Source organism: Schistocerca cancellata, chromosome 6 (assembly GCF_023864275.1).
Source record: "Schistocerca cancellata isolate TAMUIC-IGC-003103 chromosome 6, iqSchCanc2.1, whole genome shotgun sequence".
NCBI classification, from domain to species: Eukaryota; Metazoa; Arthropoda; class Insecta; order Orthoptera; family Acrididae; genus Schistocerca; species Schistocerca cancellata.
This window is the reverse complement of record NC_064631.1, coordinates 362,566,684-362,592,590: the sequence shown is the minus strand read 5'-3', so window position 1 is coordinate 362,592,590 and position 25,907 is coordinate 362,566,684. Positions and strand designations below refer to the sequence as shown.

Sequence of the window (25,907 nt, the reverse complement as noted above, 5' to 3'; positions counted from 1 at the left end):
CTTTCTAAGGCCTCACTTGCTGCAATGTCTTGAACGTCACTATCATATAAAACCTTTTCACTATCTTGCTTCACCACAGAATACAGTAGATCATCATCATTTTCTGTGCTAGACGTATCACAAATTTCTACTCGTGCAATTTTTTTATGGCAGTTGTCACACACTTTTTGATTTAAAGTTAAGAAAGGTTTTCTTGCTATCATCCATTGTGAAACAGGCCATAGGTTTTTCTTGTGGTTATTGTGGCACTTTTCATTAAATGGGTTACAGCACAAAGCTGAAATTTTAGGCATTTTATATTTCTCAAGTGAACAAACTAATTTAAAAAAAAGGTTTTTGAAGTTGAATGCCCCAGCTTTCTATATTCAATACTACATAATATCACTTCTCTATTCTTTCACTTCCTGTAAAGAAAACATTTCATTATGTTAATAGTATGCAAACATTAACTGATTGTAGGCATACAAACTTACAGATTCTTGTGAGGTTTGTACAAAAGTACCTTTAAGCTAGATTCAAAACACATTTCAGAGTTAATCACATAATTTCACTACAGGTGCCTCACAACAAAAGAATGTGTGGGTCACCTTCAACAATTGGTGAAAATTGCTGACAATATTAACCAGAGATAAAATACTGAATAGATTGCAGATAGCAATACCAAAGAATCATTTTATATATAATCTTTAAAATGAGAGATAGCTTCCTTTTTTCTTTTTTTCCTGTGGTTTTACAGCTATTAATAAATAGTTAGCACTAAAGTTTAATAAGCAGTTATTCGTTTCAAAAGTACAATTTGTGGACCATGTAACAAAATCTAACACTGTAATATTTTCATGTGTACCAAAATGATAGAAATTCACCTATCTGACTGTGAATTTGGAGAATCGTGGTAAGGCCAAGCGGTTCTAGGCGCTTCAGTCTGGAACCGCGCGACCGCTACGGTCGCAGGTTCGAATCCTGCCTCGGGCATGGATGTGTGTGATGTCCTTAGGCTAGTTAGGTTTAAGTAGTTCTAAGTTCTAGGGGACTGATGACTTTAGATGTTAAGTCCCATAGTGCTCTGAGCCATTTGAATTTAGAATCGTGGTAAACATAAAATTGCTTTTGATAGTGATCCCACGCTCATCCCAAGTTGAAACTTTCAGAATATGTGGATGTAAAGTGTATCATTCACATATATTTTTTTGAGAATTTTAAAAATACAGTTTTTCGAAATTTGATAAATTCAACAATGTTTTTATAAACTATATATATATATATATATATATATATATATATATATATATATATATATACATACATATACATGGTGTTACAAAAAGTTACAGCCAAACTTTCAGGAAACATTCCGCACACACAAAGAAAGAAAATATGTTATGTGGACATGTGTCTGGAAACGCTTATTTTCCATGTTAGAGCTCATTTTATTACTTCTCTTCAAATCACATTAATCATGGAATGGAAACACACAGCAACAGATCGTACCAGCGTGACTTCAAACACTTTGTTACAGGAAATGTTCAAAATGTCCTCCGTTAGCGAGGATACATGCATCCACCCTCCGTCGCATGGAATCCCTGATACGCTGATGCAGCCCTGGAGAATGGCGTATTGTATCACAGCCGTCCACAATACGAGCACGAAGAGTCTTTACATTTGGTACCGGGATTGCGTAGACAAGAGCTTTCAAACGCCCCCATAAATGAAAGTCAAGAGGGTTGAGGTCAGGAGAGCGTGGAGGCCATGGAATTGGTCCGCCTCTACTAATCCATTGGTCACCGAATCTGTTGTTGAGAAGCGTACGAACACTTCGACTGAAACGTGCAGGAGCTCCATCGTGCATGAACCACATGTTGTTTCGTACTTGTAAAGGCACATGTTCTAGCAGCACAGGTTGAGTATCCCGTATGAAATCATGATAACGTGCTCCATTGAGCGTAGGTGGAAGAACATGGGGCCCAATCAAGACATCACCAACAATGCCTGCCCAAACGTTCACAGAAAATCTGTGTTGATGACGTGATTGCACAATTGCGTGCGGATTCTCGTCAGCCCACACATGTTGATTGTGAAAATTTACAATTTGATCACGTTGGAATGAAGCATCATCCGTAAAGAGAACATTTGCACTGAAATGAGGATTGACACATTGTTGGATGAACCATTCACAGAAGTGTACCCGTGGAGGCCAATCAGCTGCTGATAGTGCCGGCACACGCTGTACCGGTACGGAAACAACTGGTTCTCCTGTAGCACTCTCCATACAGTGACGTGGTCAACGTTACCTTGTACAGCAGCAACTTCTCTGACGCTGACATTAGGGTTATCGTAAACTGCACGAAGAATTGCCTCGTCCATTTCATGTGTCTTCGTCGTTCTAGGTCTTCCCCAGTCGCGAGTCATAGGCTAGAATGTTCGGTGCTCCCTAAGACGCCGATCGATTGCTTCGAACGTCTTCCTGTCGGGACACCTTCGTTCTAGAAATCTGTCTCGATACAAACGCACCGCGCCACGGCTCTTGCCCCGTGCTAATCCATACATCAAATGGGCATCTGCCAACTCCGCATTTGTAAAAATTGCACAGACTGCAAAACCACGTTCGTGATGAGCACTAACCTGTTGATGCTACGTACTGATGTGCTTGATGCTAGTACTGTAGAGCAATGAGTCGCATGTCAACACAAGCACCGAAGTCAACATTACCTTCCCTCAATTGGGTCAACTGGCGGTGAATCGAGGAAGTACAGTACATACCGACGAAACTAAAATGAGCTCTAACACGGAAATTAAGCGTTTCTGGACACATGTCCACATAACATCTTTTCTTTATTTGTGTGTGAGGAATGTTTCCTGAAAGTTTGGCCGTACCTTTTTGTAACACCCTGTATATATATATTAAACTAATGATGTTTGGTATCATATAAAAGCCCTTTAAAAGAGCTTTGTAATGAAGTAAATTTTATTGTTCTAGCTTAATTAGAACACAAGTTATAAAGAAAACAACATTGATCTACGAGTCAAAAATTTGTCATATTTTGAATTTTTGATAGTCCATTACTCGGTAACATTTTATCAGAAAAAGTGAAAAAATTAATTTGTGGTACTATTTATGGGTACTATAGGCATACTTAATTTCATTTAAGTCCAAGAGGGTAAGGTTGAAAACGATGGTTTCATTTGTTGCTTTGAGGTGGAATGACCCGAAGGCAAAAGTCGCCATTTCTAGCGACAAAGTCGCTAAATTGGCAACACGACACATGCGGCGCTGCGGCACAGACGGAAGTAAACGACAACCTGCTCGCTCGACGCGAAAGGCGACACTACCATTTGGCTACCTAAGCAGGACCCACGGCCATACCCGAACTTACACATATAGTCAGCCATGCGTCTACAACTTATACTCGTATATCCATAATGTATATTCCCGTACAGGTGAGACGTTTTACTTGAAAGCCGCTTGCCCGGTGGCGGCGGATAAATACGATACTGCAGTGCCTGTATTATTCTGAATTACGATGCACACATGCATGTATTTGTGTTAAAAATGCCTGTAAGAAATTTAAAATAACTGAAAAGGTTCTTGGAACTTTTATTTTATGGCCTGCCCTTATTAAACTCTTTCAGTTAAAAGTTCGTAAGAATTTCTTGACTCATATTTGACAGCTCTTACTGCACTGAAAAGTATTCACTTTTGTAAAAACATCATTCAATTGAGGATCCAAGGTACCAAGATTTGCATATACAAGTGAGATTCTAATACCACAAGCATTAGATACTGTGGGAGGTGGAAACATAGCTAAATTTCATACATGTGTAATAAGATTAGATTACAATTATTTGCAGTGATTGCCTTCTACGTAACACTTCCTGCAATTATGGACCTACTAATACTCAGTTACTGCTAAGCAGATTTACCAGTAAGCTTACATTTATTTCAGTTTCTTTAATCCTATGAATCTTATAATATGGACACATTGGTTTTGTAATCACGGAAGACGAATGTAAAGGTACATACATCTATGGTGAAAATATGTGATGCTCTGTTTACATTAATTACTGATAATAGAAAAAGTTCAAGTCAATAAGAATAAAGGAATCTGTCTGCCATTGCTTATGTAAACTGGCCTCCAAGTGCACGTAAATTTGGCGGAAACAGCGTTCTACAGGAATATTAGTGACATGTTATTTGAAAGCTTTAATAGCGGGTATAGTATTGACAGTTTAACTCTTCCTAAAAGTTTTAATACAAGGTATAGTGCTGGCAGTTTAACGTAGTAAATCTAATCGAAGCACGTTAAACGTATGACGAAGTCTATATCATTAACACATTTCACCGCACTCCCTGTAAGTGCATCAGTATGTCACACAACTGTATTTTAGTTTATTTAGAAGTCCACGACCAAGGTGGTATGAAACCATACGCAGTTTGCTATTGGAGTTTTGAGCTTTACGGTTTTCAGTTTACGTGTATTTTGCGTTGTTTCACGTAATTCATGAAGAATTGTCTATGTTTAGTGTTTTTAACAATGTTTAATGTGTCTTTCTATTTGAATTTGTTTTGTTTTTGTGGACAACTATATCAAATGTTTGTTTTCTTATATAAGTGTCCAGAGCTAAAAAAATCCGCATATCCAATGTTAGTTCGAACACGAACTCACTCTTATTTTTTAAAAGAATACTGACCATGTTTCCCCTAACTGATAGTTTATCTAGTCTTTGTTAGGGCTTTATAACTGCAATGGCAACAGATCCAGGTCAGATGTAGCTGTGGCTTAATTGTTTACAAAACAAAAAAGAGTAGTTGTAGGAATAACACGCTATTACATTCAGAAATGTGGGAAAAATACGGACAAACATTGGAAGGCAAGGTCTTGATTTGAAATCCCGCCAACATTTCGCCAACAGTGACATCGTTTTATGTTTGAGCCACGTCAAGCGCATAGCCTCTGTACGGGGTTCCCGGTCTACTGGTATCTATGATCGAAGGTTGTTGCTATCCTACTCTTTGCCGCCTAAAGAAATAGGAGGATGCTAAGTTCACCGGACTTGGATTCGATGTGACGTTATTATGACGTATACACGCTACATCGAAAACTATAGAAACCGTATATCGACTATTCGACTTTTGTGAACTTTCGAGAGGTTGTGATAGGGTAGCGCTGTGCTCTGCACCATTCGTTTAAATGTGTTTTGCGTTCCTTGCGTTTAAATCGTGTATTGTACTGTGTTTGTGTCCTGTGCGTTGTTTTTCGTTTGCTCGTCTCTAATTATGTGTTCAGCATTTGGGAGACTAATGAGAGAAAAGCTGAAAGAGTTCATCGATGACGACGGGCAATTGTGTGGTTATTGTGAATCTCAAGCAGAAATTGATGTACTTCTGACCCAGCTGAAGTACATCCCAGATAGCACAGTAAGCCGGTTTCAAACTTGTTTCCAGATGTACAGTTCAAGTATATAAGCTTGATCGAAGCTGGAATACTCAGGCCTGTTAGCTGGATTCAAGCTTGAAACAAACATCAAAGTTGGCAGAGTTCAAGCTATATTTCAAGCTTGACTTATCAAGTTTGGCTCCAGCTGTATCTATACACGTGGAATACAGCCTGGTATTTACAGCTTGTTTTAAGCTATATAATTATTAATCTGAATTTATTGAAACTAATTAATTAAATAAATATCAGAATGGAAATGGTGTGAAAAAATTATCAAGACATGTATGTTTAAAACTTTTTATTTTTGAAGTGTTTAAAATTGTTTTATTTTAAAATTTAATTATTCTGAAGCCCCTCCGGCCCCCGCACACAGACCAGAGCAGGATCAAATATCACTGACTTCTGCCGGTAAAGGCTAATGATCCTGTAACAGGTAAAAGAAAATGTTAGCCATACATAAAAAATGTAAAAAGTTGAAACTGATCAACCTAAATATAATTTTTGCCCCAGATTAGCAAAATAACTTCAAACTAACTGATGTAGTAAGAATCATTAACTAGTATAAATGTCACTGAGTAAGCAGCTCAATAGATTCATCCTTCACAGTACAGCCCAGATCCAAAATTTGCCACTACTTGCCATGAAAAGTAATGTTACACTAATTATGAATATGCTTAACTTTTGCCAAGCATGAGTCACAAGAAATTTTGTATCCATCATCACAGAAAGAATTAACAGCTTCAACAAAATCTCTCAAGACTGGTGACGTAATAACAGACTGCAACTCTGATTTTACTGTTGCCCCAACTTTAAGATTTCTTTGACTTGAATTTCTAGAGTATGTTTACTTTGTGCAAGAGTGTCATACTAATGGGAATAAATTTCATATTATCACGATTAAAGAGCAGTCAAAGCTACGGAAATAAAAAAGACTGACACCTATGTAGTGACTGTTCTTGATGTACTTTTTCCCGTTCACCATGTCATTACTATTTGTATTCGCAAAGAAACTTTTCACACTTCACAATTATTCATTCATAGTGCAACACACGCGAGTACTTACAAGTAAACAAATGTAATAGGGCGATATATATATAAAAAGGCGAGATTTTAAAAAGGTAAAATAACATTAAGTTTTAATTTATTGTTGCCACGTACTAGAGAGATAGTTTAAAATGACCTCTGTTAGCTGAACAACTTGTAATATGTATTCTTAGCTGGTAATCCATTTCACTTTCATCCAGGCTCAATTTTTCTACGTAAAAGAATATGATATTTCTTTACATTACGTAATAATATTTAACATTTGTAATATTAATGTACCACTAGAGAAAAATGCACCAACGTACCTGTAATACACTATATATCCTCTTCAGACACGGTGTAGCAGGAAGGCAGGAGACGCCACACACTTACCAAACTATTTTACAGTATAAAACAAACTTCACAACAGTCAACAATCATTAACGCGCGTCACAAAGGTAAAATGGCCGTAAACCTAGCTGAGTCAGTGCAAGGCTTATAAACGCTTTTGGTGCTTCCCGTGGACGTCTATGGAAGCTATGCTGCACGCGCATCTGCTGTACAGCCTTCCAGGGAAATTACAGTTTATTTCAAGCTTGGGAAAATTATTTTAATTCAAGCTAAATTTTTACAGTTTGATGTAAACTGAAGAACAGGTTGATTTTTCAATCTTGAATTTTCAACTGAACCTAAACTCAATATCCACCTTGAAATAAGCTGTGTAACAGGTTGATTTTTCAATCTTGAATTTTCAACTCAACCTAAACTCAATATCCACCTTGAAATAAGCTTGAGTGATAGCTGGGGTCGGTTATTCGTACTCGGTGAGAAGAAGCACTCAGCAGCCAAAACCTTCAGATGCGTCAAGACACTAACCTTTGGTTAAGATAACATTGAGAAATCCACTTCCCTTCGTATTTCGTCTCCGGTCGACGATTTTTCTTCAACAATGCCTCATATTTTTCTTTTCTTCAACAATGCCTCATATTTTTCTTTTTAAGTTCGAAATTCAATCATTCTACACAGCAGTCATTACTGGACACTAAGGTACCTGTCTCTGCGGTCCGAGTGTAAAATTACTTGGAATTATGGTTGATAAAAGACTATTTTGGGATGGACATATTACTTAGCTAACAAACTTGCACGAGTTCTCTTTCAGCTGTATAAATTAAGAAAAAAAAGTCAGCAAGAGTATGCGGCTACAATCTAATGTGTACTGACAAGACCAATTGTATGAAACCATACTAAAATGTTGATAATAAATAAATATTATTTTCGGCGTAAGCATTCAATACAACAATCACACAATCTAATCTGGTCTGGACATAAGAAGACTTCACTTTTTTACGAAACGTGTTGTCCGTGGTGTTTTCAAGGCCACCGTCAGGAATATTTCTATTAATATCCAGCTCTTTTAGGTTTATTTTGGCGAAATACATACACGCTGCCACACTGAGCTGTTTTCAGAATCGCACGTGTCAAAACAAACCACTAGCTGACGACAGTTTAGAATCTCGAACGTTCGTAAAAGTCGATAGGTGTGTTAATCGACTAAAGCGTATATACATCATAATGACGTCACATCATATCCAGGTTCGGTGAACTTAGGATCCTCCAAAGAAACATTTGTATGTATTCGCCGTTTCAACATAGTAGATGAAGTGCCACAAACTTCGTTCTCTAGGTCCTTGCGGGTTAGACACATCACCATTAGGTGAGGAGACAATTTTAAGTACAATTTACTGCTAGTATGTGGTTGTGGTTGGTAGCTTTTTTCAGTTTCTTTATGCAGAGATAATCGGGTCTAGTGCAGCAGGGGATACAACCCGTCAGCTTTGAACAATGACGTCACAAGTCGCCAGAGACCATGTATTAGAAAGATGAAAGAGCTGAGGAGAATGTTGAGAAACAAAGGAATGCGAGAGAGATAAACATTGATCTTGTCAAATGCCGAGAAGCGATTCTTCTTAGTGTTGTAGCTCCCTTCAGTAGCTAATAAGTGTTTTTTGGCTTTTTAAAAAAAAATCTCACGAGATAGAATAAACTGATCCTACTTTATTAAGCAATAGTGTTTTTTGGCTTTTTTAAAAAAAATCTCACGAGATAAAATAAACTGATCCTACTTTATTAAGCAATATTTTGTCAAAAGCCGAGAAGCGATTTTTCTTAGTGTTGTAGCTCCCTTCAGTAACTGATAAGTGTTTGCTGTTATGTTTTAGTTTAGTTTTTTCTACTGATTGCTTAATAAAATAGGATCACTTTATTCTATCTCGTGAGATTTTTTTTTTAAAAAAAGCCAAAAAACACTTATCAGCTACTGAAGCATCTGTATCTTAGGATCAGTTTATTCTATCTCATGAGTTTTTTTAAAAAAAAGCCAAAAAACACTTATCAACTACTGAAGCATCTGTATCTTAGGATCACTTTATTCTATCTCGTGAGATTTTTTTTTTTAAAAAGCCAAAAAACACTTATCAGCTACTGAAGCATCTGTATCTTCTAATGGGTGCGGGAGTTCCGACTCACACCCATCCACCTCCCCAGGAGTCGGAACTCCCGCACCCATTAGAAGATACAGATGCTTCAGTAGCTGATAGGTGTTTTTTGGCTTTTTAAAAAAAAATTTCACGAGATAGAATAAACTGATCCTAAGATACAGATGCTTCAGTAGCTGATAAGTGTTTTTTGGCTTAAAAAAAAGAAATCTCACGAGATAGAATAAACTGATCCCACTTTATGTTCGTAATAGCGGAGACGAAATAAACAGCACATCTACAATTTGTATCCCGTGTTCCACTTAGGGTTTACTGAAGCGGAGGATACATTGTTGAGGTGAAGAACAGGACAGTAATGCTAGTGAAAACGAAGAAATCGCCTTACGACAAACTCGTATTCCCGACTGTACTTAAGCAAAACACTTCGAATGAGCTTTTAATTTGTATCGGGTTTCATTTGCGTTTTAGTGAAGCAGGGGATACATAGTTCAAGTGAACAACAGGACAGCAATGCTAGTTGAAAGTAAGAAATCGACTACGCTGAACTTGTATCCCGTACTGCACTTAAGCAATACAGTTCGAAAGACTTTCGAGATACAACTGACGTACATGTAACGTGATGTATTCTTTGCTAGTAATTTCATTCATTTCTTTCCATTGTATTTTGCGTAGAAATACTAAGATACAAACACGCGATATCGTTAACGTGAAATCGCTTTTAGATTAACATTCAATTATTTTAATGATAGTGCTTATTAGAACACAGAACTGCTTTATTATCTATGCCTCGAAGTGAAGACATTACGATCTATGACTAAGGAATGACGTCATTGTTCAAAGCCGACTCGTTGTATCCCCTGCTGCACTTGACCCAGATAATCAATATTTTGACGGGAAAGTTATGACACTAAATGTTTGTCATAATTTCACTCCGGTCTCTAGAAATTCATTTTCAGATCTTACATTCTGTGACATATCCCTGTAAAGGAACTGTTCAGTGGAAACATGGTTCGTACATATAAAAGGACACCAGGTTCCAGATGCTAACGTCAGTAGACTGAAGCAGCGGTGTTCGAAGCAATTGATAAAGTGAAATCAATGAAAATGTCACGTGGAGAAGATCAAGAGAGGTTAGTCTTGTGATTTTAAATGAAATACGAGTGTAAAAACTACCAGCAGCTACTGATGAGTGCATTGTTAACACATTTTTTGACCATTTAGAACCAAATTTAGAGAGTATCCTTACTTCCAATATTTGGAACTTTGATTTAGAAAATCTTGTACATAATCCTGGAGCTAGGAAAGTTATCACAAGGAGAGGCACGAAGTACCCTGAGCAGATAAGAAATGCTTCCAAAGCAAACACTTCCTTTATGGTATGTGGGAAAGCTGAGGGTACATTAGCACCCTTATATGGTAATTACAATGCAAAAAGAATTTGGAACACCTGGACAGAGAATGGCCCAGATGGCTATCAGTATAAAAGATGCAAACCTCGTTGGTTTGATCACCCAACTTTGAAGATTGGTTTACCTTTTTGCTTTCACCAGTATTAAAGAAGCACTTAGGAACTAAGATACTGCTTGGAGACACTCTTAACTCCCAAATAAACATACAACTGCTGAAACTATGTGAAGAATCTAATATTAAATTTATTACACTGCCATCAAATGTAAATCACTTACCTCAGCCACTTGACATTGCATATTTCTGTCCAATGAAAGGGCATTGGATGAAAATTGTGGGTGAATGGAAGCAAACTGTATCAGAAAATCACTGATCTCAATTCCCAAGGATGAATTTCCAGAACTAATAGAGAAACTGATGCATTCACTACCCAGAGGAAAAAATAACTTTATAGCTTGGCTTCCAAAGAAACAGGAATATTCACTCTTAATAGGTGTAAGGTTCTGTAAAGATTGCCCAAGAATGTAATGAATAGCGATTTTAATTCTGATTTACAGAAAATTGTGGGAAAGACTTGGGGAATTAGAAAATAAAAGGAAAGATATTACTGGTCATAGACAGATAAAGAACCATAAGAGATTGGATGTACCTGCAGGTAAGAGCAAATGTTCTAATGATGTCATGGGTTGTCAGCCATCCACCTCTAAAAGGTGGATGAAAAAATCTATTGTTACATAAAGAGAGTGTAAGCAGTCAGAGTGAATACGAACATATTCAGTATGCAGAGTCAGAGGACAGTATGGGAGGATTATGGAGTGAAAACAGTACCCAAATTCCTGAAGAAGATCAAGAGGCTCCAAGAAATGATTTAGAACAAGAGGTTAGGGACAATGATTATGTGCTTGTTGTTTATTTAGGAGAAGTTTATCCTGGGAAAGTGACAAGAACTACAAAGAAAGGTGTTCTTATTGTTACAATGCAGAAATCTAGCCTCAACTGGAAGTAGACAAACGACATGAATGAAATGGAATAAGAAAGAGAAGATATTCTTACAAAAATAGATGCCCTTCTTAGAAATAAGTTTTGGACAATCAGTGCCAGAATACTCTGTGTACAGTTCTTAGGTTTGTAGTAATTTCAATGTAACTTTTAAATAGTATGTAGTTAAAAACCATTGTTCTGAACATCTCACTAGTAAAAAGAAAAATCAGAATATGCCTTACCCCACTGTCACTTAGTGTCAGAAATGACACATGTCTATTCACATCACCACCCAAATTTTTAAGGTGAAATTGTTACAGAAAAAATTAAATATTGTTGCTAAGTTCAAGCTGCTAAACAGATAGTATTTGGTCAACTTATAGATGAAAACCTCCTCTTCAAAAGACGATACTGACTTTCAATTAATATCAAAACATTTCTTGCTAATAATAAAAAAAACGTGAAAACTGTCACAATTTTATCCCAGTTTACAGTACCTGATTAGGTCCACTCTACAGTTTTGTGCAGCACAAATTACAAATTTTGTTCTAAGTGTTACACTCTCTTCATTTCCACTGGCTGTTTCATTTGTTGGTAACTTTGCAGTTATCAGCATTGACAGACATTGTTCTTATCTGCTTCCTTTATTCATATATGAATAAAAATATCTGTTCTGAAAATATTACGAAAAGGAAAGTTGCTAGTACCCATATAGCGGAGATGCTGAGTCCCATATAGGCACCACAAAAAGATTATCACAAATAAGCTTTTGGTCAACAAGGCCTTTGTCAAAAACAAAAAACAAAAAATGGTTCAAATGGCTCTGAGCACTATGGGACTTAACATCTGGGGAGGTTCATCTTTGTGTTTCTGGTTAGTTTTGGTTCTGGATTCTGGGTGGTGGTGGGAGGGTGGGGTAAATGTAGGTTTGCAAGACAGGGTTTTCCAGCTATGAGGGGATGTGCGGGAGGTTTGGAAGTTATTGTAGAGATGGTGGACAGTGGTGCTCCAAAGTGGGGGTAGGAAGTGAGCAGGGTGGAGAGTTTGTTGAGGTAGTGTTGCTCATGTTGCTCTAGCTCATGGAGGGCAAGAGTGTCGTTATGTATTATGGCTCCAGGATTTTGGGTTTGCATAGTGGGAGATTTTTGCGGATGATGGATGGAACTGCAAGTCGGTTTGGGCTTGGTTGATATGGTTTTGCGGGACAGTGTTGATGAGGGCTAAGGACAGGCGGAATCTGAACAGATGGAGGTTATTGTGAAGGGAGGGGTGTCAGCCAGAGATGGGTAATTTGATGGTAAGGCCATTTGAGGGGATTCCACAAGCCAAGCAACAACACGGGAACAATATGTGGGATTGGGTTCTGGCTAGGGATAAGGAAACTGTTCTGTGTTGCTGCAGCTGAAAGGAGCAAGGATACGTGGTGGTGGAAAAAATGCGAAAAATTACGAAAATAACATAGAATCACGTCCGAAAAAATTCGCAAAACTACACCTAAATACACACATAAAAAATGTTTTGCATCATCCCAGTTCCCAAAACTCCTGAAGACGGACATTGACTGTGGATATTGCATCACAGACACTTTTGCTGTTCTGAGATGTCACTGAACCTCTCCAAGATGTAAACAACCATGCAACAGCAGCAACTATTAGACGGAGGGGGTCTGACAGCTGATCAGTAGCAGTCATTCCACCGGGAAGGAGGTAACGGCTCGAGTTGTCTGTAGTTCAACCACATCTAGATGGTCAATAGCGCACTTCGATCGTGTCCACATTGTTACTTTGTGCCAGGAAGGGGGCTCTCAACAAGGGAAGCATCCAGGCGTATCGGAGCGAACCAAAGCAATGTTGTTCGGACACGGAGGAGATACAGGGAGACAGGAACTGTAGATGACATGCCTCGCTCAGGCCACCCAAAGGGCTACTACAACAGTGGATGACAGCTTCCTATGGATTATGGCTCAGAGGACATCTGACAGCAACGCTACCATGATGACTAATGCTTTTCGTGCAGCCACAGGACGTCGTGTTACGACTCAAACTGTGTGCAGGAGGCTGCATGATACGCAACTTCACTCCCAATGTCCACAGCGAGGTCCTTCTTTGCAAGCACGACACCATGCAGCATGGTACAAATGGGCCCAACAACTTGCCGAATGGACCGCTCAGGATTGGCATCACGTTCTCTTCGCCAATGAGTGTCGCATATGCCTTCAACCACACAATCGTCGGAGACGTGTTTGGAGGCAACCTGGTCAGGCTGAACATCTTATACACACTGTCCAGCGAGTGCAGCAATGTGGGGGTCCCTGATGTTTTGGAGTGGCATTATGTGGGGTCGATGTACGCTGCTAGTGGTCATAGAAGGGGCCATAATGGCTGTACGATACGTGAATGCTATCCTTTGACCAATGTTGTTGTTGTTGTGGTCTTCAGTCCAGAGACTGGTTTGATGCAGTTCTCCATACTACTCTATCCTGTGCAAGCTTCATCTCCCAGTACCTACTGCAACCTACATCCGTCTGAATCTGCTTAGTGTATTCATCTCTTGGTCTCTCTCTACGATTTTTACCCTCCACACTGCCCTCCAATATTAAATTGGTGATCCCTTGATGCCTCAGAACATATCCTACCAACCGATCCCTTCTTCCAGTCAAGTTGTGTCACAAATTTCTCTTCTCCCCAATTCTATTCAAGACCTAATCATTAGTTATGTGATCTATCCATCTAATCTTCAGCATTCTTTTGTAGCGCTACATTTAGAAAGCTTCTATTCTCTTCTTGTCCAAACTATTTATCGTCCATGTTTCACTTCCATACATGGCTACACTCCATACAAATACTTTCAGAAACGACTTCCTGACACTTACATCTATACTCGATGTTAACAAATTTCTCTTCTTCAGACACGCTTTCCTTGCCATTGCCAGTCTACATTTTATATCCTCTCTGCTTCGACTATCATCAGTTATTTTGCTCCCCAAATAGCAAAACTTCTTCACTACTTTAAGTGTCTCATTTCCTAATCTAATTCCCTCAGCATCACCCGAGTTAATTCGACTACATTCCATTATCCTCGTTTTGCTTTTGTTGATTTTCATCTTATATCCTCCTTTCAAGACACTGTCCATTCAGTTCAACTGCTCTTCCAAGTCCTTTGCTGTCTCTGACAGAATTACGATGTCATCGGCGAACCTCAAACTTTTTATTTCTTCTCCGTGGATTTTAATACCTACTCCGAATTTTTCTTTTGTTTCCTTTACTGCTCGCTCAATATACAGATTGAATAACATCGGGGATAGGCACAACCCTGTCTCACTTCCTTCCCAACCACTGCTGCCCCTCGACTCTTATAACTGTCATCTGATTTCTGTACAAATCTTAAATAGCCTTTCGCTCCCTGTATTTTACCCCTGCCACCTTCAGAATTTGAAAGAGAGTACTCCTTTGCTTAGAACTGGGTTTCCATCTGGGTTTTTGATATTCATACAAGTGGCTCTCTTTTCTCCAAAGGTGTCTTTAATTTTCCTGTAGGCAGTACCTATCTTACCCCTAGTGATATATTTCTCTCCATCCTTACATTTGTCCTCTAGCCATCCCTGCTTAGGCATTTAGCACTTCCTGTCGATCTCATTTTTGAGACGTTTGTATTCCTTTTTACCTGCTTCATTTACTGCATTTTTATATTTTCTCCTTTCATCAATTAAATTCAATATTTCTTCTGTTATCCAAGGATTTCTACTAGCCCTCGTCTTTTTACCTACTTGATCCTCTGCTGCCTTGACTCCTTCATCCCTCAAAGCTACCCATTCTTCTTCTAATATATTTCTTTCCCCCATTCCTGTCCATCGTTCCCTTATGCTCTCCCTGAAACTCTGTACGACCTCTGGTTTAGTCAGTTTATCCAGGTCCCATTTTCTTTAAATTCCCACCTTTTGGCTGTTTTTTGCAGTTTGACCGATAGTGCAACCATATTGGCAGCATATTGGCGGGGCATTCTTCTTCATGGACAACAAATCGCACATCCGTCACGCACATCTTGTGACTAACTTCCTTCGGAGTAAAAATAGCTCGAATAGAGTGGCCAGAATATTCTCCAGACATGAACCCTATCGAACATGCCTGGGATACGTGGAAAAGGGCTGTTCATAGCCGACATAATCCACCAATCACTCTGAGGGATCTAAATCGAATCGCCGTTGAGGAGTGGGACAATCTGGACCAACAGTGCCTTGATGAACTTATGGATAGTATGCCACAATGAATACAGGCATGCATCAATGCAAGAGGACTTGCTACTGAGCATTAGAGGTACTGGTGTGTACAGTAATCCGGACCACCACCTGCGAAGGTCTCGCTATATGGTGATCGGACATGCAATGTGTGGTTTTCATGAGCAATAAAAAGGGCGGGAAAGCTGTTTATGTTGATCTCTATTCCAATTTTCTGTACAGGTTCTGCAACTCTCGAAACCAAAATGATGCGAAATTTTTTTGGTGTGTGTACATGGAAAAAAATCACGAGAAGGATGAAACGGATGAAATAGGAGGAAACAAGGTGAAATCTGAGGGAGTCGAGAATAGCGAAAGGCGAAAAGTCACTAAAATAGGCATCACGTCACAATGATGTCAAAGAAAAGATAATAATAAAAATATATCTATGACAGCTCCACTGTTCCCAAGTCAACCCCTATTAACCTTCCAGAATTTCTTAATCTCAAACCTTGCCTCACCATCATTTCTGAAATCCCTCTACATGCAAACTAACCTTACATCCTCAGAAAGAGCCAGAGTCCACCATCTGAATTCTGATTCCGACCTCATAATCTTATCTGTGTACAAAGGCTCCACCACTGTTCTTTTGAACTGCAAAAATAACCTGGCAGAAGGACTCCACCAGCTGTCAGATATATCCACGTACAAACCTTGCCACAGTGACCCCATTCCAGAAATTGGGCAGAATCTCCAGTCACTCCTCAAATCCTTAGGCCCATCCCGGAACCTCTCCCTGGAATGCATCTCTCTGCTCACTCCTACCACTCCCCACACTCCTTACCTTCTACATGCTTCCTAAGGCCCATAACCTATTACCCGGAACCTACCCTCATATATAAAAGATGCCAACCATTTCCTCCACTGACTCTCCACAGTTCCTGTCCTTTACCACATGGGGCCTTGCTCATCACTGTTGATGCCATCACCCTTTACACTAACATCCCTATTGCCCATGACCTTACCACTATGGACACTACATTCCCAGCACCTGACGGATTCCAAACCAACAATCTCCTCTCTAGTCACCATGACCAACTATATCCTTACCCACAATTAATTCTCCTTTGATGGCATTATTACAAACAAATCTGGGGTATGGCTGTGGGCACCCCCATGGCACCATCCTATGCTAACCTATTAAAGGGCCATGTAGAGGAATCACCCCTAAACACCCAGAATTCTAAACGCCTCACCTGGTTCAAATTCATTGATGACATCTTTATCAGGTGAGCACAGAGATTTTGATGCAAAATCAAATAGGGACAATGCAGGAGTAGATTTAATAATAAATAGTAAAATAGGAATGTAGGCAAGCTACTATGAACAGCACAGTGAACATATTATTGTGGCCATGATAGACATAAAGTCAATTCATCACAGTAGAACATGTGCATATGCCTACTAGCTCCACAGATAATGAACACATTGAAAGAATGTGTGACAATATAATTGAAATTATTCATGTAGCTTGTGACAAATCATGTTGGTATCTCTTCACTTCCTCTCTTGTTTTGCCATGTGCCTCATTAAATTCATTTTATTTTCATTTTTGCCTAATTACCATTAACATACATAAGTATAATCTGCATTTCCATAAAAGAGAATGGTTGGCCCTCAGTCTTAAGGAATATAGCACCAGGTCTAATTTTGTGCTTAGTTTTGTGTATGTAATTAATTTACAAATTTATTTTGACCATTCCTAGTTAACATCTTTTGCTACAGTTCTTTATAGGGTGATATCAGTAATTCTTTCATGACTTATGTTCTATTGTTGACTTCTGTACTAATTATCAACTTTTGGAAGAACTACTAGGATTCTGAAAGTATTTATTTGGCTCTACTTGAAAACATATTAGTAGCGCCAGTCCTTAATCAATTCCAATATAATTACCAGGTTTGTCAAAAGTGTCATTTGTATAACTATATCTGTTAATTTCATTATTTAAACAAATAATCCAGTCTAACCTATGTGGTAGAAGGAACTGTTAAAAAAATGAACTTTTCGATGTATTCAGTCAACTGAATGAGTTATGTTTCAATTGTAATTTCTGAAACTTAAACATTGATCATTGTATAGTTGGAGTGCCTGTTATTGTGAGGATATATCAAAGAACAAATTTTGGTCCCATTACAGTCAGTCAGTCAGTCCACAGCAGATTTTCAGACATGAAACATGTATTGGTTAGATTAACAACAGTGGAATAAGTGTAACACAAATAGGTCCTGTGTTAGAACAATTAATGACAACGTTTATTTAATTTACTTGAGAAATAGTGTCAAACATACCATATTATTCTGCAAGAACTGTGAACTGTGTGGTTAGGTTTTTACTGCTCATAGATGTTCAATAGCAAACTATTGTAGCAGTATGCTGATGTTGCCTGCAACCTATTAATGAGACTTATCAACATTTATCAATAGTGAACAGGCCATATAAATGCGTAATACTGGGGAGTTGTGAACAGTGAAGATAAAGAACTGTGTAACACAATTGTGCAACTGTCGGCTACATCATTTACAGTAGTCAGTGTTGAACTTCCACCCCACCTTTTTTCAGTCAGTATGACAACACAACATGATGACACTGAGGACTATCAAAGAAGAAATAAAGTAGGTGAACATCAGATATGGTGCCCTTTTGGGGCACATATTCATCTGTATTTGTACACAATAAACAAGGACTCGCGAAATTTGAACAGTGAATAGTGCAGTTTGAATGGAGTGACTGGACTGAAAGTATGTGTGGCACCAGTGTTATTGAGAACAGGGAAAAGTATTCCAAAAGTCTGAACACATGTGAACAAGTAATGCAATAGGCAGCATCAACAACGCAGCATAACAAAGAAGTTTGTTGGCCGACGTTATGGAGGCAGTCATTACAAATGTTGGATGCAGCAGCCAATCTGGAATCAAGCTCATCGGAGCCGCCATTATGAAGGACAGCTGCAGCAGCAGGAGGAGACGAGTGAATAAAAATAAGGTAATTCATAGCAAAAGCAGTTTTATATTAAGTGATGCATAATGAATGGACTTAAAAGAACAAGACAGTGTGACGGAGGAGAATGGACAATGGGGAAGTGATGTGATTGATAACAAGGCTGTAGAGGTTAAGTTTCTAAATTAACAGAAAGACTTAATGGGGACTGATTTGGTAGATGATAGTGGTTATAAATCAGACATGAACGTTACTTTGAATGATGGGGATGAGTCATATTGTAGGTGAGATGATAAAAGTGTCATCCACACTGTGTGGTGATGTGTACGAAATGGATGAAAACAGTACTGAAGTCAGTGAAAGGAGAAAGAATCTAGTAGTGAAAGTCAGCAAAGACAAAAGTTTATGGCAGACAGAATATTGGAAGTGATGATAATGCAAATTATGAGTAGTTTGAGTAATATGAGTGCAAAATAAGACATTAGTTGGGTGGAAAATAAAACTGATAACATTAAAACTGATGTGGCTAACTTGAAGGATGAACTGAAGAAAGAAATTAAAAAGGAAATTAAGGTAGTCAGCTCTAACCTTTCAGAATTAAATAAAAAGCCTGAGGCAAAAGTGAAAGATTGTGATGAAAAGATACAGAAAGTAGTGCAGAATACTAATGAGAAATTAACATTAATAGTAAATGTGCAGAAGAGAGAAACTTTGTGATGACTACAGTAGTAGGGTGGATGCTTCTGAGAAACAGGGTAAAGATGAAGTCAAAGCAGACAGGAAATTTTGTGCTGAACATAGGGTTAAACTTGAGAACCAAGTCAATCAGATTAAAAATGATTTAGAAATGGAGTTAGAAATCAATTGTGCAGTAGTGGTAGAGGAAAAACTGATAAAAGTAAATAAAAATGTTGAGTCAAAATTGAAATGGAGAGAAAGGTGGAAGTGGTTCAAAATCTAAACCATAGAGTGTGTAGTGTCACAAACAGTCCTTCATTTGATAGCTGTAAGAAATTTAATATTAACCATATGGGGAAATGCATCCACTGGATTTCATTGGGGATTTCAATGATTTGCCTGAAACATGGAATGACAAGGAGAAAATGTCATTTACAAGAGCTTTTTGAAAGGGGATGTGTATGGATGGGCAGCTCAGGTAGCTGATACTTGTACTTCATGGCATAGCTTTAAGAAAGCGCTTTTGGATGAATAGTGGTCCAAAGAGAAGTAGCAGAGAATTTTGAGTGAATTTTGGAGAGGAGCGAGATTTGGCTCTAGGAAGGGTACTGTGAAAGGTTGGTTGGTTGGTTTGGGGAAGGAGGCCAGACAGCGTGGTCATCGGTCTCATCGGATTAGGGAAGTATGGGGAAGGAAGTCGGCCGTGCCCTTTCAGAGGAACCATCCCGGCATTTGCCTGGAGTGATTTAGGGAAATCACGGAAAATCTAAATCAGGATGGCCGGAAGCGGGATTGAACCGTCGTCCTTCCGAATGCGAGTCCAGTGTCTAACCACTGTAACCACTGTGCCACCTTACTCGGTTACTGTGAAAGATTTCTGCCAATTTTGGATAAGCAAACTGAAATATTTAGATTAAGAGCTAGGTAGTGAATCAATAATTATGGATTTAGAAACTAAGTTCCCTCAGAAAGTTAGAGAATTGCTTGTACTTGCCCCTATGAGTAATAGTAGTGATTTTTTGAATTATGCTGATAAAGTGGACAGGGTGAAGCCCTCTGTGGAAGATCATGGGAGGAATTTTGATGATGATAAACAACCAAGTAGAGAGTTTCAGGTAAATAGGATGAACAAAACTAATTCTAATAGAAATTCAAGGAATAGTTGGGTGGAGTATAGCCAGAATGGGCAAAGAAATAGTAGGAGAAATTCAAAGAACAGAAGCAAGTTGGGTTCCATTATGTGGCAGTAATGCTTACCGCAGCTGTCTGTCTCATTTTTCGTGTTTCATGAAGTAGTCAAACTCTTCTCCTACCCTACCTATAGTTTAAATATGAATCAGAAATATTCTACCTTCAACTTTCATGTGATTTTGTAGAGCAGGATACTTTAGTGTAGGAATATTTTAGAAAAGGTTTCTTCAGTGTCATCTACATATAATAAGTTGTGTTAGTGATAAGTAATGGAATTTTAAGAGAATGGAAGAAAAGGCAATTAAAAAAAACAGTAGTGATATATGGTAAAAATCTGTGAGATACTATGTTTATTCTGGTTTTATGAAATATGATGAAAATAAATTGGTGTCATGGTTAAAGAATTTCTGTCAAATAAAGAGGTAAGGCAAACAGATAATGAAAGTTTTCAGCATTTGTGGAGGAGAAGGTGCAGATTATCTGAAAACTATAATTAAATTAGTATAATTTGGTACAGCAGCAGAGGCAATATGCAGTAAGAACCATCTTGAATACTAAGTCTTAATATTAATTGTGGTATAATAGAAGTGTGTGTGTTCAGTGCAATCACTATATGGAGATAACTAGCTACCTATACAAGTGTGTCATGGTACAGCCTCTTCTAACATTGAGGAAATAAAATTTTAAACATACTTGCCTGCAGTAGTGTGTGTGTGGAAAGAATAAGCAAGATTTCACCCTTCAGGCTAGACTCTCAAGCAATTTGATGCATGTGAAAAACAGTTTTTCTAAGTGATAATTTTGTCTGATCACTACTGAGAATTAAGTTTGCCTTATGATAAGGATCTGTTACTGTCAAGTGTTTTTCAGTAGAATCAATTGTGCATTGGATAAGTAGAGCGGGTGTTTATTAATTACATAATGAAATAATAAAACAATGACTAGTGTTAGGGTCCTAATGGTAAGGGAACCTATCTCTGCATTAGGTATATTTTTTTGAGAATGGAACACACTAGCTAACGAGGTAAGAAATGTAAGGAAAATAATGGAGCTGAGAGACATGACTGAGTAAAGAAAAGGATGACTCTATACAGACTAATGTGGTGAAACTATATTGATGATCCGTTTTTGAACTAGGCCACATTGGGTACTGTGTATATTGTGCAATTCATTAAACTGCAACTGGAAAAAGAGCTTAACAAAAAGAGGTAAAAAGTCATGTAATGCTGCAGTTCAGATCTACAGGTTATCTGAAAACTTCAATTTGTGTTCTGAAGAATTGACCTTAAAGTGGTAATACTGGAATGAAGAAAAGTAATTTTGCTGGTTGACTGATAACTGTGGTGCTAGAGTGACGCGAATATTTATTTGGTAACATTTTGTGAGGATTTAATTTTCTGGTTGAATGAGAGTAGTACTCAGAGGTGAGTAGAGAAGTAGGGCAATGATTTGCTACAACTTCCATCCTCTTAATTTTGATCTGAGTAGGCTAGTAATTAAGTTATGTGATGGTGACTATTCTTTTTTCATGATGTAATGATTGGTAAATCTATGCTATTGCACATCTTAAGTTTTTGCTGGAGGTAATGCAAATATTTTGGACCATTAATGTGATATGAGCCAATAAATAGTGTGAATTTCAAACTGGCATTTTAGTGATTTTGCAAATGAAAAAGAAACCCAAATATTTCAAGTTTAGCCAGTTTGAGACAGAGTTATGACCTAGAGTAATGTTTTGTAGTGTAATGTGCACTTGATTTTAAATTTTTACTATTCCCTACCTTTCATACTACAGAAAATTTTAGTACTAACTATTGTGATGTTACGAAAACTGTGTAATGTATTTATTTATAAAGTAATGACTGTTATTTGGCATTAGTGTGAAACATTTTTTCCTTATACTTAGTTAAAAGTAAAGGTGAGTGTACTGTTGTTGTTGTTGTTGTGGTCTTCAGTCCTGAGACTGGTTTGATGCAGCTCTCCATGCTACTCTATCCTGTGCAAGCTTCTTCATCTCCCAGTATCTACTGCAACCTACATCCTTCTGAATCTGCTTAGTGTATTCATCTCTTGGTCTCCCTCTACGATTTTTACCCTCCACACTGCCCTCCAATGCTAAATTTGTGATCCCTTGATGCCTCAAAACATGTCCTACCAACCGATCCCTTCTTCTAGTCAAGTTGTGCCACAAACTTCTCTTCTCCCCAATCCTATTCAATACCTCCTCATTAGTTACGTGATCTACCCACCTTATCTTCAGCATTCTTCTGTAGCACCACATTTCGAAAGCTTCTATTCTCTTCTTGTCCAAACTAGTTATCGTCCATGTTTCACTTCCATACGTGGCTACACTCCATACAAATACTTTCAGAAACGACTTCCTGACACTTAAATCAATACTCGATGTTAACAAATTCCTCTTCTTGAGAAACGCTTTCCTTGCAATTGCCAGTCTACATTTTATATCCTCTCTACTTCGACCATCATCGGTTATTTTACTCCCTAAATAGCAAAACTCCTTTACTACTTTAAGTGTCTCATTTCCTAATCTAATTCCCTCAGCATCACCCGACTTAATTTGACTACATTCCATTATCCTCGTTTTGCTTTTGTTGACGTTCATCTTATATCCTCCTTTCAAGACACTGTCCATTCCGTTCAACTGCTCTTCCAAGTCCTTTGCTGTCTCTGACAGAATTACAATGTCATCGGCGAACCTCAAGGTTTTTACTTCTTCTCCATGAATTTTAATACCTACTCCGAATTTTTCTTTTGTTTCCTTTACTGCTTGCTCAATATACAGATTGAATAACATCGGGGAGAGGCTACAACCCTGTCTTACTCCTTTCCCAACCACTGCTTCCCTTTCATGCCCCTCGACTCTTATAACTGCCATCTGGTTTCTGTACAAACTGTAAATAGCCTTTCGCTCCCTGTATTTTACCCCTGCCACCTTCAGAATTTGAAAGAGAGTATTCCAGTTAACATTGTCAAAAGCTTTCTCTAAGTCTACAAATGCTAGAAACGTAGGTTTGCCTTTTCTTAATCTTTCTTCTAAGATAAGTCGTAAGGTCAGTATTGCCTCACGTGTTCCAATATTTCTACGGAATCCAAACTGATCTTCCCCGAGGTCGGCTTCCACCAGTTTTTCCATTCGTCTGTAAAGAATTCGCGTTAGTATTTTGCAGCTGTGACTTATTAAACTGATAGTTCGGTAATTTTCACATCTGTCAACACCTGCTTTCTTTGGGATTGGAATTATTATATTCTTTTTGAAGTCTGAGGGTATTTCGCCTGTCTCATACATCGTGCTCACCAGATGGTAGAGTTTTGTCATGACTGGCTCTCCCGAGGCCATCAGTAGTTCAAATGGAATGTTGTCTACTCCCGGGGCCTTGTTTCGACTCAGGTCTTTCAGTGCTCTGTCAAACTCTTCACGCAGTATCTTATCTCCCATTTCGTCTTCATCTACATCCTCTTCCATTTCCATAATATTGTCCTCAAGTACATCGCCCTTGTATAAACCCTCTATATACTCCTTCCACCTTTCTGCCTTCCCTTCTTTGCTTAGAACTGGGTTGCCATCTGAGCTCTTGATATTCATACAAGTGGTTCTCTTCTCTCCAAAGGTCTCTTTAATTTTCCTGTAGGCAGTATCTATCTTACCCCTAGTGAGACAAGCCTCTACATCCTTAGTGTACTAAAATAATGTATCTTGTCTAATTTTTTCATATACTGTTGTGGAGGAGAACCACCTCCAAGGGAACTGTTAACAGTGCATTTCCTTACTAACTGCCACTTGGATCTGTTGTAGATTAAAAGAGTGAAAATGCTTGTGCAAAATACTAAACATTGAAAAAGTGAAATTTTCTGTCTGAAAATGAACTGCAAGGTGCAGTGCAATTTAACTTTTTGCAACCCATGATCATTTATTCTTTGAATCAAGACAGGACTTGTATAAAGTGATGTGTATCTTAGAATGTAATCTTTGTTTATCCAAAAAGGGACATCACTTATGATGAATATGTCTATTTTCATTAAAAATATAATTTGTGGATATTTTGTGCTATTGTACAAGACACTATATGTAAATATTTTGTATGAGGATTTTCATATGGCCAGCTCATATATGTAGAAATTTGAAAAACGTATGTACTGTAGTTTTTGATAAGTAGATTTCTTATGTAATATTCTTGTGTGTGTAGAATGTTAAACCCACTTTCTAGGGTCGCTCATGGTCATTGATTTGCCCAGTTAGCTATTTGCAGTATCTATCTGTTCAATCCAATGAGGGGGTAATGTGATGTAGCAAACCAGGATCTCTCTACTTTCTCTCGTTTTGCCATCTGCCTCCTTAAATTCATTTTATTTTTACTTTTTGCCTAATTACCATTAACATACATGAGTATAATCTGCATTTCCATAAAAGAGAAAGGTTAGCCCTCAGTCTTAAGGAATAGAGCACCAGGACTAATTTTGTAATTAATTTCCTAATTTATTTTGATCATTCCTAGTTAATATTGTTTGTTACACATCTTTATGGGTTGAAATAAGTAATTGTTTTGTGACTTAGATTGTATAGTTGACTTATAAACAAATATAAATTCTGTACTAGTTATAAACATTTTGAAGAACTACTAGCATTCTAAAAGTATTTATCTGGCTCTATTTGAAAACATATTAGCAAAGCCAGCCCTTAATTAATTCCAAAATAATTACCAGGTTTGTCAAAAATATTGTTTGTATAACTATATCTGTTAATTGCATTATTTAAACAAATAATTCAACCTAACCTTTGGGGTAGAAAGGTCTGTTACAAAAAAAGGAATTTTTCGATATATCCAGTTAACTGAATGAGTTCTGTTTTAATTCAGAGGTTGAAAATACTGCTTCAGTTGTGCTCATAGGCAGCACACCGTGCCTGGTACACATGGCGCTCAGGGACCACAGCATATCTACGACACCTGAGGATGGGCTTATAACAATCCAAAACTGGTCGTGTGAAAATAAAGTAATTTACAACTGAAGCAGTATTTTCAACCTCTGCTATAATTCTCAGCTGCGAATGTTCTGCCAACAGAATTGTTTATGTTTTAATTGTAATTTCTGTAACTTAAACATCGCACAATGTACAGTTTCAGTGTCTATTATTGTGAGGATACATAAAGGACTGAATTTTTGTCCCATTACAGTCAGTCAGCCTATGGCCGATTTTCAGATGTGAAACATGTATTGGTTATATTAACAACACATCAGCTTAACTGTGAAATCAGTGTAACACAAATAGGCCCTGTGTTAAAACAATTAATGACAATGTCTATTTAATTTATTTGAAAAATAGCGTCAAACATACTGTATTATTCTGCAAGAACTATGAACTGTGTGGTTAGGTTTTTACTGCTCATAGATGTTCAACAGCAAACTATTCTAGTAGTATGCTGATGTTGCCTGCAATCTATTAATGAGACTTATCAATAGTGAACTGGCCA

At 38.0% G+C, this 25,907-nt stretch overlaps 1 long non-coding RNA gene across 1 annotated transcript in view; it reads left to right on the top strand.

Moving 5' to 3' along the window:
- The first annotated feature begins 9,914 nt into the window (after positions 1-9,914).
- LOC126190705 (uncharacterized) overlaps positions 9,915-25,907 on the top strand; it is a 58,965-nt gene continuing 42,972 nt past the window's right edge. Inside the window, exon 1 of the long non-coding RNA XR_007538276.1 lies at positions 9,915-10,080. This is a non-coding gene — a long non-coding RNA (uncharacterized LOC126190705). The remainder of the gene's footprint in view (positions 10,081-25,907) is intronic.